Raw genomic sequence first — 14,778 nt, 5'->3', positions numbered from 1 at the left:
TCTCCTTCTTTGACTCTAACCCTCCTCCATCCCACTTAGAATAATCATTGTTGATTACATTTAGGGCAAATCTTGAAAATCCAAAATGACCTCCCCATCCCAAGATCCTTAAGCCAATCACATTTGCAAAGTCCTTTTTTTTCATGTCAGGTAACATATTCACAGCTTCTAAGGATTATGATATGAACATCATGGGGACCAATTATTCAGCCCTACTACATATGAAAAGAGTTCTTATGTTTTCATGAATAAAGAATGATGATAATGGTCAACTTCTTTTGAGTGCTTACCACCCATCATATATTTTCTCATTTAACTTTTGTGGACTCTAAGAGGGTATGTTCCATTCCTATCCTTCGAGTTGCCAGAAACAACCCAGCTAGGAAGTGGCAGGGCTGGGTAGCACTCCTATTCCCAGGACTGTGCATCTGTGTCAAATCTCCTTCTGCCTCCCTCTTATAAAGACACATGAAGTTGCATTTAGGGCCTACCCAGATGGATGAAGATGAGGATAACATCCTCATCTCAAAATTCTTAAATTACTCACATCTGCAAAGATGCTATTTCCATATAAGGTAGCATTTAGAAGTTCCAGATTTGGGGACGTTATCCAGCCTACAATAGTTTTCATCATCACCTAGGTCTTACAGCAGGGTATTCACATGGCTGTAACTCTTCTTTAAACACCTACTAAAGTTAATGTCATATCTAGATTCATCTTAAAAATCTTACTCCTTGACTGCTGAATTCACTAACCCAGAGGTCTCATCTTCTTGCCACAATTTTGAGAGATAATTTTCGTTTTTTTTTTTTTTTTTTTTTTAGACAAGGTCTCACTCTGTCACCCAGACTGGAGGGCGGTGGTGCAGTGGCATGATCATGGCTCACTGCAGCCTCAAACTCCTGGGCTCAGGCAGTCCTTCTACCTCAGCCTCCCAAGTGGCTAGGACTACAGGTACGTGCCACCACACCCCACTTTTTTTTTTTTTTGAAGAGATGTGATTTCAACATGTTGCCTAGGCTGATCTCAAACTCCTGGCTTCAAGTGATCCTCCCCCATTGACTTCCCAAAGTGCTGAGATTATAGGCATGAGCCACTGCACCCAGGCAAGAGCCAATTTTCAATTGTCTATGGAAGTGATATATTAACTGATATTTGCTAAACATAAATTCACGTTTGCATTCACAGAGTGAATGGGGAAGAACTGTGGAGACAGATAACCCAACTTGTGTCCTCACTCTGAGATGACCTCTTAAAAGAGTGCTCATGGCCAGCTGAGGAGGCAGCATGCAGAATGGCAAGGTAACTGAGCTTGGAGTCAGAAAAGCTGAGTTTTGACACAGCTATATTACTGCCAGCTGAGTATGACGAATCACTTAACCTCTCTGGGCCTCGATATCTTTGTCTGTGAAATAGGACTATTGATATCTGTTTTGCTTACCTCACAGGGCAGAGGTCAAGTGTGAATATATGCCCTTTTTCCATCTGCAAGAGCATGGCTCAAGCTGGGTGAATAGTGAGGGCCATACAGGCATGTACTCCCAGGCAGCAAGTGGTAGTGAGGCCTGAAGCCTGGGCAGGCCCTATAGGAAGACTCAGTCCACTGGGAGACATCAAGAAAGGCCTTGGCAAGGTGTGTGTGCTCACATACCACCCGTTTCCCTCAGCAGCCCAGGCCTGGGGCCTGCCAGCTAAGACTTGCTGCTCACATTGAGCCTCATAAATGAATAAAGTAGGCAATTTAATATCATTGTGACAACTACTGGAGAGATTTTTACATATCTGCTTTGCAGCATAAAGTTTCCTTAGAGCCAACTTTTAGACTTAGACAATTTCTATATTATTTCCTACCTCTACCTCCCCAGAGAGGCAGGGATGGCAGACGGAAATTAAGAAAATTCTAAATCCTCAGGAAGATTACTGTGTTTGGATTTTTTTGAAATAATTGAATGAACATTTTGTCAACATGGTATCAGGGGAAAGAGGAGTGGTATATTCAGTGCTATCTTGCATCCTTGTGAAGATAAAGGCAGACTGTGAGCACTGAGGCTTCTTGTCTGTTGACCTCTACTCTAAGGCACCCCTGTGGACCCCTCCTCTACTCAATCTAAAGTGGATGTAAAAGTCTATCCTCATCTGGACAGGCCAAATGGGCCCTCCATGCTGTCTTTCTCTAGCATCATGCCCTGAGGCTCCAATGACTATATAAAGGGGCTGCTTCTCCAACCCAAGCCCAGTGGCCCTAACCTCTCCCACTCTACACTGGCTCCTGTTTTCATCCTTCCTCCCTCCCTGTCACTGCCATGCCTTTGATAGCACATGGACTCAGCATCCTCAGACTACATCAGTGCAGATCATCAGATAGAGTGGCAGGGGGCTAAAAATTTCAGTCATTCAGAACCCATTCCACTTGGAGCACATGGTACGTCAGGGACCCAGTCTATATTATCCCCAAGTGAAGTCTGGAACACAGAAATCCAGAGATTCCTAAACCCACCCAATAAACTTCCCCAGCACTGACTGAGGTGTATTCCTGGTTGCCCACCCTACGCTCACCTACTGCCATCCCCCATCAACAGATATGCCAATCTTTTTTTTTGCCCACCGTCTCCATAAGTGCCCCCTCTGTGAACATCATGGATTCCCTTCATGTTCGCTCTATTTCTCCCCACTGCTGCTAACCTCCTGACAGGGAAGTGGCACCCTTGGGCCACCAAAGTCCTTTAGTTGAGCTGGATCCCCTCCTCCAAAGGGCTGCTAGTGGGACACTAGGAGGACTCAAGTCCAGCTGTATGAGTTAGCAAAAGGGCAGAGGCAAGAAGGCTTTTAAGCCAGTGTTGCCAAGATGACTTTTGGTGAGTGGGGGTGTTTGGATGGGAGAAGAAGCTTAAGATAGATCCTTTCCCATTGGGATGAAACTTTAGGCCAGCCAGCTTTCTTTGTGATATGTGATGAATTATATCACCCACCCAGGATAGAAGTGCCTGTTCATCCAGGTCCTCAGGACCAGAAAAAGCTTCTCCAGGGCAAAATAAATCACATAGAATCTCCTCAAGGGCCCAGGAAAGTGAATATTCAGTGGCAGTTTCTCCCTGACTAATGCTAACTATAGTTAGCCCTGAGCTAGCCCAACCTTCCATTCTTCAAGTGGGGAAATTAAGGCCCAGGCAGGTCATGTCTCCAGTTCTCCCCAGGGTTGAATGTAAGTCTCTTGATTCCTAGTCTTGTCTTTTCTCCACCCTACCACCTGACCTGCCCTTGGACACATGGCTGAGAGGGCCAGCCTTCCTCAGCTTACCGCTCTCAATATCACTTTGACAAGAATTCAGATTTCACAGCTGTATCAGCAGCATGTTAAATGTTGCAGTGAAGAGTGGCTAAACAGTGACATCTCTAGCTTCATGGTGGTCAGCCTATAACTGAGAGGCTCAGGGTCAATAGCTGCAGGCCTGACAGGTCCCGGATCCATATGCCAATGGCAGTGGAGACAGATTTACCGCAGGGAGCCCTGCACCATCAGAATGGATGCCAGCAATAGACCTTGTTTCTTTCCTTTGATATGCCAAAAGATTAAGTTTGAACTCCTAAGGACTCTCTAGGGTATCTAGGAAACTTCCACCAGCCAGTAGTCAAAGTGCCCTTTAATCCAGCTGAGTGCATAACTAGGGAACTAGAGTATTGTCTTGGGCTACAGCTGAGATGGGGCTCTAGCAAAAAGTCTAGTGTAAACTTACTCTTCTAAAGCCCAAGTAGCCTCTGCACAGAGAGCAGCTAAGTAAAGATGAAGCCTCTTAGGCCACAGAGCTGACTGTGATGTGATGATCTTGCCATCTCCTGGAAAGAGGGGGTTGTGGGCCCATCACAAGAAACAGCCCAAAGGAAGGGCTAACCTGTGGTGGTAGCCCCTGAGCTGCCCACAGTGTGCCAAGAGGCACAGTGTCAGCATTTTCATCAATGTTGTTATCATTGTTTGCAACCTCTCTCAAACAACTGCCTGACATTGAGTGCCTCCTTCGTGCCAAGAATATTGTAAGCATTCACTCCTGTGTTGATTCTCACAAATACCCTGTGGGATTAGTATTATAATTAGGCCCATTTTGTAGATAAGGAAAACAAAACTCAGGTAAAGTTACTCACCAAAGTCTTATGGCTGGTAAACATGTGACAATGAGGTGAATAAGAGCTGGTTCTTGTTCTTAAGGTGCTGCCAGTCATGTCTACAGAGTGTATGGAAATGGAATCAGTGTTTCTCCTGGGGACTGGGTTCAGTCTTGGTGATAAGAACTCCCATTTATTGAGTATCTACTATCTGCTAGGAGCTTTATATGATTATTCCATTTAATCCTTACAATAGCTCTCTGAATATGCTATTATTATTATCTTCATTTTAGGGAGGAAAATGAGACTCCTAGAAGTTAAGCAACTTGAGCAAGGAATCACAGCTAATAAAAACAGAGCTGGGATTTGAACCACTAAGCCAGTGGCTCTCAAACTTTTTTCCTCAGATCCTTTATACTCTTGAAACTTATTGAGAGTAAATCTACAGAAACAGAAATTAGATTAGTGGTTTCCAGGGGCTGGGGAAAGAGCAGAAAGGGGGGTGAAGGAAATGTGGAGCTACAGAGGTGATGGTTGCACAATATTGAGAATGTACTTACTGCCACTGATTATACATTTTAAAGTAGTTAATTTTATGTCATGTGAATTTTACTTAAAAAAATATATAATGAGGTAAATCAACAACAACAATGACAAAAACTTATTGAGGCCTCCAAAGACCTTTTGTTTATGTGGGTCATATCTATTCATGTTACCATGAATATTAAAATATTTATTTATTTTGAAATTAAAATAATGAATTAATTACATGTAAATATAGTATTTATATGAAAATAGTTATATTTTCCTAAACAAAAACTTGTATTGAAAAGAGTGGCATTATGTTACATTTTTGCAAATTTCTTTTATATCTGGCTCGCTAGAAGACAGCTGGATTCTCACATCTACTTCTTTATTCAGTTGTGAGATGTTGTTTTGGTTGAAGTATATGAAGAAAATCTGGCCTCACACTGATATGCAGTTGAGAAAGAGAGGAATATTTTAATAGACTTTTCAGATCATTGTGGACATTCGTCTTTGATAGGACACAAAAACTCCACCAATGGTTGTATCTTACAGGTTAAATGTAATGTGGGATGCAAAACTGTATCAGTGAGCCTTCTCTACTTGGTTTCATTGGACTCTCTTATCTTTTGAATGGGTTTTTTACCTATTTATGTTTTGTTAAGATTGTGTATTGGTTGCTTAAAAAAATGATGGTGCCCTGACTTATGGAGATCCTCCATATGTTGACATATTTCATTCCACAATATCACAAGATCACATTTGTTAATATTATGACCCATCTCGTTGGAAAAAGCCTTTAACTGTTGAGAAGCTGTCAAGTTTACAGTGGTGGATACAAGCTTTTCAAAATTCAAATTTTTCCTGAAGGCTCAAATTTTATCATTGGCAAAAACTATAGTCAGTTGTTTTCCTTGAAGTGACAGGCTCACTTCGTTCATCTACAAGAAAATGTCTGCCAAATACCCAAGTCTGAGTAATATTAGTTAGTCATTCTTTCAAGTAAATATGTTGTTCTACGAAAAATCAGCCAGTTTAGCTCACAACTCAAAACATGCAGTAGTGCTTTGCCTTGAGTCAATGACTACACTTCGGTTCCAGCAGAACTGCTTTGAGCATAGTTCTCGTTGTGTCTCACCATGTTTTAAAAATATGGGAACTCAACGGCTAGTATTTAATAAAGTTAATTTTCACTGCTTCGCTAAGAACATTCCTAAGTGAAGCTGGCATTTTTTAAACTGCAAGTATGTGGTGGTGAAGAATCCAATTGACAACTAGTGCAGTTGGTGCTGTGGTCCCAATTCATGCTCAGGAACCTGCTCTTTTCACCTCTCTCTGCTTTTGCACCAGCAGTGCCAATGGAAAGCATGACAGTGGAATATCAAAGAACATTTCAGTATTATTGGGAAAATAGTTTTGACCTTACGGATGCCCTAAAAAGGTCTTGGAGACCTCCAGGGGTCCACAGATCCTACTCTGAGAACCATTGCACACGGCTATGCATGGTGCCACCTCCCTTACTTAAGAGCTTTGATGGCTTACTATCATCTGCAGAATCAGACCTGCCCTCAGCCGTGATAGCAGCCCAGGACACAGGGACCCAGCCAAATGGGCTGCTTGCCATTTTCCAAATGTGTCCTCCCATGCCCTTGTCACTGCTCTCCCCTCTACCAGGAATGCCTTCATCACCAACTCTGGCCATTGAAATATTACATACCCTCCAAGGCCCAGGTCAACCACTGCCTTTTCCAGAAAGCTTTCTCAGGTTTTTAAGTGGAAAATAGTAATGCTTTACTCTGAGCTTCCTGAGCCCACTCTTGGAGCATCTTCTCTAGCACTTATCAAGCTGGGTGTCATTAGATGGAAGTATTTCCTCATCTATGAGATCATCAAGAACAGGCACCAAGCCTGTCCTCTCCATTTCCCCACAGGGCACCCTTGTTCACCATTACGTTGGGGAATATATTTGTTGAATTGCACTGAATTGCCCAGAATGTAAAACTTAAAAATGCTATGTGGCTGTAGATGGTAACGCTCAAAGCCCATGGAGCATATTCTGACTTTTTTGAGTACCCAAGGAATGTCACCATTGGAACCATTGGTATTAATATTTGTGCATACTTCTTAAAAATGGTCTTATTTTGGGGGGCGGAGCAAGATGGCCGAATAGGAACAGCTCCAGTCTCCAGCTCCCAGCACCAGCAACAGAGAAGACAGGTGATTTCTGCATTATCAACTGAGGTACTGGGTTCATCTCACTGGGGAGGCCGGACACTGCGCTTCGGTCAGCTGCTGCAGTCTGACCAGCTTAGAACTGAAGCAGGGCGAGGCATCACCACCTGGGAAGCACAAAGGGAAGGGAATCCCTTTCCTAGCCAGGGAACAGAGAGACACACAACACCTGCCCGGGTAACTCCCACCCCAATACTGGGTGCTTTAAGCAAACGGGCACACCAGGAGATCATTATATCCTACATCTGGCCGAGGGTCCCACACCTACGGAGCCTTCCTCATTGCTAGCACAGCAGTCTGCTTATCTAACTGCAAGGCAGCAGCCAGGCTGGGGAGGGGCCGGGCCACACTGAGGCTTAAGTAGGTAAACAAAGCCCCCTGGGAAGATCGAACTGGGTGGAGCTCACAGCAGCTCAAGGAGGCCTGCAAGTCTCTGTAGACTCCATGTCTGGGGACAGGGCACAGCCAAACAACAACAACAACAACAAAAAGCAGCAGAAACCTCTGCATGACGCAAGCAACCTGTCTGACAGCTTTGAAGAGAGCTGTGATCTCCCAACATGGGAAGTTGAGATCTGAGAAGTGACAGACTGCCTGCTCAAGCGAGTCCCCTGACCCCTGAGTAGCCTAACTGGGAGACATCCCCACTTTGTAAGCAACGACACTCCCACACTCTACAGGGTGGAGCTACATCCCTGAGAGGAAGCTTCCAGCAAGAATCAGACAGGGACACTGCCGGGTTCAGCAGTATTCATTCTGCAGCCTCTGCTGCTGACACCCAGGCAAACAGTGGGTCTGGAGGACCTCAAGCACCCCTAACAGAACCTACAGATGAGGGTCCTGACTGTTGTGAAGGAAAACTAACAAACAAGTATATGGACACTCCACACTCAAAACTCCACTGGTACATCATCACTACTATCAAAGACTAGAGGCAGATAGAACCACAAAAGATGGGGAAAAAAGCAGGCAGAAAAGCTGGAAATTCAAAAATAAGAGTACATCTCCCTCCAAAGGAACGCGAGCTCATCACAGCAACGGATCAAAGCTGACAGAGAAATGACTTTGACGAGATGAGAGAAGAAGGCTTGGTCCATCAAACTCTCAGAGCTAAAGGAGGAATTACGCACTCCAGCGAAGAAACTAAAACTGAAAAAAGAGTGGGAAGAATTGATAACCGTGAATAATTAATGCAGAGAAGGCCATAAACGAACGGATAGAGATGAAAAGCATGACACGAGAAATACCTGATAAATGCACAAGCTTCCAGTAACCAACCCGACCAACTGGAAGAAAGAGTATCAGCCATTGAGGATCAAAATGAATGAAATGAAGCGAAGAGAAATCGTTAGTGCTAGAAGAAAAGAAACGAAACAAAAGCCTGCAAGAAGTGGCTGGATTGCGTAAAAAGACCAAATCTACGTCTGATTGGGGTGCCCGAAAGTGAGGGGGAATGGAACCAAGTTGGAAAACACTGGATATCATCCAGGAGAACTTCCCAACCTAGTAGGGCAGGCCAACATTCAAATTCAGGAAATACAGAAAACGCCACAAAGATACCTCCTCGAGAAGAGCAACCTAAGACACATATAATTGCCAGGATCTACCAAAGTTGAAATGAAGAAAAATCTTATGTAAGCAGCCAGAGAGAAAGGTCGGGCTACCTACAAAGGAAGCCCACTCAGACTAACAGCAGATCTCTCGGCAGAAACTCTAAGGCTCAGAAGAGAGTGGGGGCCAATATTCACATTCTTAAAGAAAAATTTTAAACTCAGAATTTTATCCAGCTTTTCAAACTAAGTTTCATAAGTGAAGGAGAAATAAATCCTTTTATAGATAAGCAAATGCTTAGAGATTTTGTCACCACTCAGGCCTTGCCTTTACAAGAGACCCTGGAAGGAAGCACTAAACATGGAAAGGAACAACTGCACTACAGCCATTGTAAAACATACAAAATGTAAAGACTATCGAGGCTAGGGAAGAAACTTATCAATGCACGAGCAGGAAAAATAACCAGTTAATATCATAATGGCAGGATCAAGTCTGTTACTACAATAAATATTTCACCTTAAAATGTAAATGGACTAAAATGCTCCAATTAAAAGACATGACTGGCAAACTGGATAAAGAGTCAAGACCCATCAGTCTGCTGCATTCAGGAGACCGCATCTCACATGCAGAGACAGACATAGGCCTCAAAAATAAAGGGATGGAGGAAGATCTACCAAGCAAATGGAGAACAAAAAGCAGGGGTTACAATCCTAGTCCTGGATAAAAACAGACTTTAAACCATCAAAGATCAAAAGAGACAAAGAAGGCCATTACATAATGGCAAAAGGATCAATTCAACAGGAAGAGCCAACTATCCTAAATATATATGCACCCAAATACAGTGAGCAATCTAGATTCATGTAAAGCAAGTCCTTAGGAGACTTAAGGAAGAGACTTAGACTCCTATACAATAATAATGGGAGATTTCCAACACCCGACTGTCAACATTAGACAGATCAACGAGACAGAAAAGTTAACAAGGATATCCAGTAGGAATTGAACTCATCTCTGCAGCAAGCAGACCTAATAGACATCTACAGAACTCTCCACCTCTAAATCAACAGAATATACATTCTTCCTGAAGCACTACATCACACTTATTCCAAAATTGCACCATATAAATTGGAAGTGCAAAGTAATTTCAGGAAATGTATAAGAACAGAAATTATAAATAAACTGTCTCTCAGACCACAGTGCAATCAAACTACAACTCAGGACTAAGAAACCCAATCAAAACCGCTCAACCACATGGAAACCTGGAATAACCTGCTCCTTGAATGACTACTGGGTATACAAATGAAATGAATGCAGAAATAAAGATGTTCTTTTGAAACCAATGCAGAACAAGATAATAACATACCAGAATCTCTGGGACACATTTAAAGCAGTGTAGAGGGAAATTGATAGCACTAAATGCCCACAAGAGAAAGCTGGAAAGATCTAAAATTGATAATTTAACATCACAATTCAAAAGAACTAGGGAGAAGCAAGAGCAAACACATTCAAAAAGCCAGCAGAAGGCAAAAATAATCCAAGATCAGAGAACTGAAGGAGATAGAGATATTAAAAACCTCCAAAAAATCAATGAACCAGAGCCGGGTTTTTTTGAAAGGATCAACAAAAATTACAGACTGCTAGCGCACCTACAAAGAAGAAAAGAGAGAAGAATCAAATAGATGCAATAAAAATGATACAAAGTGGGATACTGCCACCGACCCTACAGAAATACAAAACTACCATCAGAGAATACTATATAAACACCTCTACTAAATAAACTAGAAAACCTAGAAGAAATGGATAATTTCCTGACACTTACACTCTCCCCAAGACTAAACCAGGAAGAAGCTGAATGCCTGAATAGGACCAATAGTACAGGCTCCTTGAAATTGGAGGCAGTAATTACAGCCTACCAACCAAAAAAAAAAGTCCAGGACCAGATGGCTTCACAGCTGAATTCTAGAGAGGTACAAGGAATTCAAGAAGAATTCCCAGAGAGGTACAAGGGAGGAGCTGGTACCATTCCTTCTGAAACCATTCAAATCAATAGAAAAAAGAGGGGAATCCTCCCTTAACTCATTTTACATGAGGCCAACATCATCCCAAGTGATACAAAGCCTGGCAGAGACACAATAAAAAGAGAATTTTAGACCAATATCCCTGATGAACATCGATGCAAAAATCCCCAATAATAAAATACTGGCAAACCGGATTCGCAGCACATCAAAAGTTTATCCACCATGATCATGGGCTTCATCCCTGATGCAAGGCTGGTTCAATATACACAAATCAATAAACTTAACCTACATATAAACAGAACCAAAGAAAACCACATGATTATCTCAATAGATGCAGAAAAGGCTTTTACTAAAATCTACCAGCCCTTCATGCTAAAACACTAATAAATTCGGTACTGAGGGAACATATCCTAAAATAATAAGAGCTATTTATGACAAAACCCAATGGTGCCAATATCATAATTGAATGGGAAAAACTGAATAATTCCCTTGAAAAACTGGGTCAGTTGATTGTGATGCCCTCTCCTCACCACCCTGTCCAACATATGCCAGTCTCATTAGGGCAAATCAGGCAAGAGAAAGAAACTCATGGCATCCAGTTAGGAAAAGAAGTCAACTGTCCCTCCTTGCAGATGACATGATTGTATATTTAGAAACCCACTGTCCCCCAGCCCAGAATCTCCTTTAAGCTGATAAGAAACTTCAGCAAAGTCTCAGGATACAAAATTAATGTGCAAAAAATCACAAGCATTCCTATACACCAGTAAGTAAATAGACAAACAGAGCCAAATCATGAATGAACTTCCATTCACAATTGGTTTCCAAAGAGAATCACCTAGGAACTAACCAAGGGATGTAAAGGACTCCTTCAAGGAGAACTACAAACCACTGCCCAGTGAAATAAAAAGAGGACATAAACAAATGGAAGAACATACCACGCTCATGGATAGAAGAATCAATATCGTGAAAATGGCCATACTGCCTGGAAGGTAATTTATAGATTCCAATGCCATCCCCATCAAGCTACCAATGAGCTCTTCCTACAGAATTGGAGAAAAAACCGCTCTTCAAAGTCTATATGGAACCAAAGTATGGTTTCCGCATCTCCAAGACAATCCTAAGTCAAAAGAATGCTGGAGGCATCACACTACCCGACTTCAAACCATACTACAAGGCTACAGTAACCAAAAACAGCATGTGAAAAATTGGTACCAAAACAGAGATATAGGACTAATGGAACAGAACAGAGTCCCCTAGAAATAATACCACATCTACAGCCATCTGATCTTTTGAAAACCTGAGAAAATAAGAAATGGGGAAAGGATTCTTATTTAATAAATGGTGCTGAAAATTATTAGTCATAAGTAGAAAGCTGAAACTGATCCTTTCCTTACTCCTTATAATGAAAAATTAATTCAAGATGGATTTAGAGACTTAAAATGTTAGACCTAATACTCATAAAAACTTGTATTGAAACCTTAGGTAATACCATCTGTGACATAGGCATGGCAAGGACTTCATGTCTAAAATTAATTAAAAGCAATCTACAGCAAAAAGCCAAAAATTGGATGGCAACGGGGATCTTAATTAAATCCAAAGAGCTTCTGCACAGCAAAAGAAACTACCAGAGGAATAGGCAATCCTACAGAATGGGAGAATTTTGCAATCTACTCAATTAGACAAAGGGCTGGGAATATCCAGAACCTACAAAGAACTCCAAAAACAAACTTATAAGAAAAAACAAACAACCCATCAAAAAGTAAGTAAAGGATATGAATAGACATTTCTAAAAGAGGACATTATCTATACAGCCAACAGACATACATGAAAAAAAAATGCTCATCATCACTGGCCATCAGAGAAATGCAACTAAAACTACAATGAGATACTCATCTCACACTCCAGTTAGGAATTCCTGGCAAGCATTAAAAAGTCAGGAAACAATAGGTGCTGAGAGGATGTGGAGAACAGGAACACTTTTACACTGTTGGTGGGATTGTAAAACTAGTTCAACCATTATGGAAAACAGTATGGCGATTCCTCAAGGATCTAGAACTAGGAAGCACTATATGACCCAACAACCCATTACTGGGTATATACCCAAAGGATTATAAATCATGCTATAAAGACACATGCACACGATGTTTATTGCGCACTATTCAAATAGCAAAAGACTTGGAACCAACCACCGTCCATCAGTGACAGACTGGATTAAGAAAATGTGGCACATATACACCATGGAATACTATGCAGCCATAAAAAGGATGAGTCTGTGTCCTTTGTAGGACATGGATGCAGCTGGAAACCATCATTCTCTGGCAAACTATCGCAAGAACAGAAAACCAAACACCACATGTTCCTCACCATAGGTGGAACTGGAACAATGGTGATCACTCTGGACTCGAAGGGAACATCACACTGGGGCCTATCATGGGAGGGGGAGGGGAGGATTGCATTGGGAGTTATAATTCCGATGTAAATGATGTTGATGTGGGTGCTGATTTATTGATGGGCAGCAGCACCCCAACACGGTACAAGTATACATATGTAAATAAACCTGCTATGCACACATGCACTTGTAGAACTTCTAAAGTATACAATAAAAATACACAATAGAATTACAAACTGAACCCCTGTGAAAATTTCTGGATGCACGGGGTATGAGAAAATAAACTAGTGTTGTTTTAAGTCAAAAAAAAAAAAAAAAAAAAAAAGGAGGTCTTATTTCAGGTGTAGGGAAAGAGTGTTACACATCTCGACTACTACAACCCCAGGAACCTCAGCTCCCAGGTCTAGAAGAACCCTTAAGAGGGAGAAGCCTCCGCCACCAACCTTTATTGAAAGTACAATGTCTCTTGCCACTCCCCTGCATCCCATTTTGCAGATGACATGGTTCATGGCCCTGCAGGAAGGTTGGGTGCAGTACCTGAGAGCCCACAGCCAGGAAGTGGTGCCACAGGTTGGACCTGAGGCCCAGATCCTTCCCTCCCAGTTTCTCTCATATGGCTTGCGATTCAAATACGAGCATGCTAATGGCTCCCATAGATTGCCCCACATTCTGTCCCTACATGCCCAGCCCAACCTGGACTGGAGGCTTTATCTCATTTAGGGCTCATCTTGGAACTCTGCAGAATCACAGCTGATGCCTGAAGAGATGCACTTGTTTATTTCAAAGGTCAATTTAATTAGGATGCCTTTGGCCTCAACAGTTGTATCCTGATTTCCAGGAATTGCTCTCAATTTAGAGTTGCCAGCTCACAGCATTGTGTGCCAGCCCTTTGCCCACCTGCTGTGCACCAACTTCTCTCTCCTCAGTGATCACATTGGCTGGCAGGGGTGTGGAGCAGGAAAAAGGAGGTAAGGGTGCTTCTCCAAGCACAGGCTTGAGCATGGTTTAGTTGGAGGAGAGGACCCAGACCATGGAGACCGAGGGACCATGAACCAGGGCCCAGAGAACATACAGGACAAGACACAGAGATGGGTGGGAATAGTCAACCTCTCTGTGTGAGTTGGTGCCAAGATGGGTGGCCAGATAAACAATCTGGGCCTTAGGCTGTATCTACAGGGGCCAAGTATTCAGAACAAGGGGGTGAGTGTGCTGCTTTCTTCTGCAGTTCAATGTGTAAGGTGTGGCTGTGGAGTCAATTGTCTGAGTTAGACTTTTGACTCTATCAGTTATTACTTATTATGACTTATTATGATTATTACTTATTATGACTTTGGATCAGTTATTTAACCCCTCTGAGACTCAGATTATCTTTGTCATATTTTCAGAGTACAATAGTAGAAACTATTTGAAAGTGCTGTTAGGAACAGTCAGTGAGATACTAGGTGTGAAGGGTTTGGCACAGTGTCTAGTGGGCACAGCTGCCCTATTCTCTGCTCTGTTCTGCTCTGGTCAGCTCTGGGCCTCACATGTTGAAAGGCCCTGATAAACTGGAAGATATCTGAAGAAGGGAAGGCTGGGAGTGAAGAAGCAAAATAATTTCTATTTGCCTCGTAGAAGAGAGGGCATCTCCTAATGTGGGTGCCAGGTTCCTCAATGTGGGGCTCAGTTAGGATGGGGGTGGGGTGGTAGAAGTGACTGAGATGCAGGCTGCAGTGCACTAGAGGAAAGAAGCCTTCTCAAGGAGTCAGAAACATGCTAGTATCTGTTGCTTCAGGAAGAAGGGAGATGGAGACTGAGGTTCCTTTAGGTGACGGCATACCAGGAGAGACTGGATGGCCACAGAGCGAGAATGTCACAGGAGCAGAAAGCTTCACGTGGCAACCACGTCCAGGCCCAGGCCTCTGGGGTGTCTAGAGTGCAACTTTGTTCTGCCCCTAACCCAGGCAATAAACTATAAAGGTTTCTGC

General features: G+C 42.6%; 1 long non-coding RNA gene across 1 annotated transcript in view; it reads left to right on the top strand.

The window, feature by feature from the left end:
- Positions 1-911: 911 nt before the first annotated feature.
- The window catches only part of LOC103880943, a 29,061-nt gene continuing 15,194 nt past the window's right edge, over positions 912-14,778 (top strand). Inside the window, exons 1-2 of the long non-coding RNA XR_642275.4 lie at positions 912-955; positions 1,190-1,303. This is a non-coding gene — a long non-coding RNA (uncharacterized LOC103880943). The remainder of the gene's footprint in view (positions 956-1,189; positions 1,304-14,778) is intronic.

The sequence above is a fragment of the Papio anubis genome, chromosome X (genome assembly GCF_008728515.1).
Source record: "Papio anubis isolate 15944 chromosome X, Panubis1.0, whole genome shotgun sequence".
In the NCBI taxonomy this organism is placed as follows: Eukaryota; Metazoa; Chordata; class Mammalia; order Primates; family Cercopithecidae; genus Papio; species Papio anubis.
The sequence above is the reverse complement of the archived record's forward strand: the minus strand, read 5'-3'. Positions and strand labels throughout refer to the sequence as shown.